Below are 1,862 nucleotides of genomic sequence, written 5' to 3'. Positions count from 1 at the left end.
TAATCCTTTGTCCAATTCAAAACCACATTATAGGGCTTACTAAATTTAATAGTTACTTCTTTGATCTACAAATCCGTTTTGTTTTTACTGACCAAGTTTTAAACTTACTTTCATTATTGAAGGATTTTGCATCCATAGGGTGAACGGAGACATAATAGTAGGGCTGAGTGTGTAGATCGACGTAGAGAAGTGACGGTTTCTATCGGCGTGGCCCGGCGGCCATGCCGCCCGGCGAAACTACAAGAACTGGGAATTAAGTGTCCACGAAACCGAAACGACGATCCAGGAACTGAAATACTCAGCAAAATTATGTTGTTTGTGGATAGGACAGGAAAAATGAATAGTAAATTGTTTGTGAAATATGAAGAGGAATCAGTACTTGAGTGAGCAAGAATTGAGTGTGTTGTGACTTACAGGGTTATAACAAAGGGCAATAAACTGGCCAAGCGAATTCCTACTGGGATTCCTTTCAATTTTCAAAGGGTCTTTGAGGTAAACTTAAGCAAGGTTAGTTGTCGAGTTGTCCTTTGTCTTAGCACTTAATGCAATCATGTATGGAGTAAAGTAGTATTATTTTGATGCTTTGTTGATACTGATGTGTCCACACCACTATTGTATGTGGACTCGATTAAATCGCTGACGGTGTTCAGCCACATGAAGCGGCACGTTGATATTCGGCTCTTCATTTTCTTGCACAGACGTGTGATGTTGATATGCATTTTGTTTTAGGCCAAAGAAGTCAGTGATCACTATCCTGTGGAATTTGTAATAAATTGAATTTCCGTAACACTTGTGATACTATGGACCTTTTCCGCACATACTGATTTTACCGCGTTGTTATTATGGACACAATACTTACCGGTCATCAAAGTCTCTCCACCACATTTCATTCATCTCCTTAAAGTTTACTTCTTGTCACTGCTAGATCCCTTTCTTGCACCTTGAATTTTATTCTATGTCTTTGTAGAGGGGAAAATAAATAAAGTCCAATGAGTTGTGTGGCGCTGCCTGGGTCATCAGCAAGACATTATCATGTAAAAGGAGATGCATTACTGTCGTATAGTAGGATAGGGAGGCTAGTAGGCGCGGTAGAAGGAATATCCCGTCCGGCAGAAGTACTAATTGAGGAGAAAGGAGAAGCTGAGTGATTAAATATATGATCGAACAAATTTCAAATCACTGCATGGCGAGCTTAGGCGTTATCTCCAGCTTTTTTATGTCGTAACTCTTCTGCGGTGGCCATCACAATGCCGTCTGTGCATGAAGAAGCAGCCACGATATGAGGATGGTAGTCATTAAATTTGCATGAGGTGGGAGGACATTGGATTTCAACGTCAGCAATGCGTCTCTTTCACTTCGTTGTATAGATAGTTATTGTCCCTTTGTAAATTGCATTAAGTTGATTTACTGACTTTGACACTGCCTACTGCTAGAAGATGTAAGAAATACACCACAAATGTCGGGCAGCGCCTGGCCGACTCGTCCTACTCGGTTTCTACTGTGCCATATTGACTACCTCACTACAAGCCCTCGGAGGATTTACTCATTCTGCACGTTAGAAGAAACGGTGAAAGAACCTCCTCAATTTTAGCGATCCACGTGAAGACTCCCAAATGATGGTGGCAATCTAGCCAAAAGTCCTGGCCAATCATGCTTTAGAGCTGGAACATCATAACCGAGTAACTACCGCAGATATTTGTCCTTCAAGAAGTCTTGCGATAAATTGCTGAAAAGATAGGAGACCAAACACAACTTGCATCCTGGCTTCCAATAGTAGTGTGACTGCAAAATATTACGAAACCGTGGAGAGTCGACACGGAATGCCAAATTGTGTCAGAGGGAATAAGATTTAGTGAAGACAC

This window comes from Echinococcus granulosus (assembly GCF_000524195.1).
Source record: "Echinococcus granulosus chromosome Unknown EG_S00099, whole genome shotgun sequence".
Classification (NCBI taxonomy): domain Eukaryota; kingdom Metazoa; phylum Platyhelminthes; class Cestoda; order Cyclophyllidea; family Taeniidae; genus Echinococcus; species Echinococcus granulosus.
Note: the sequence above shows the minus strand (reverse complement) of the source record.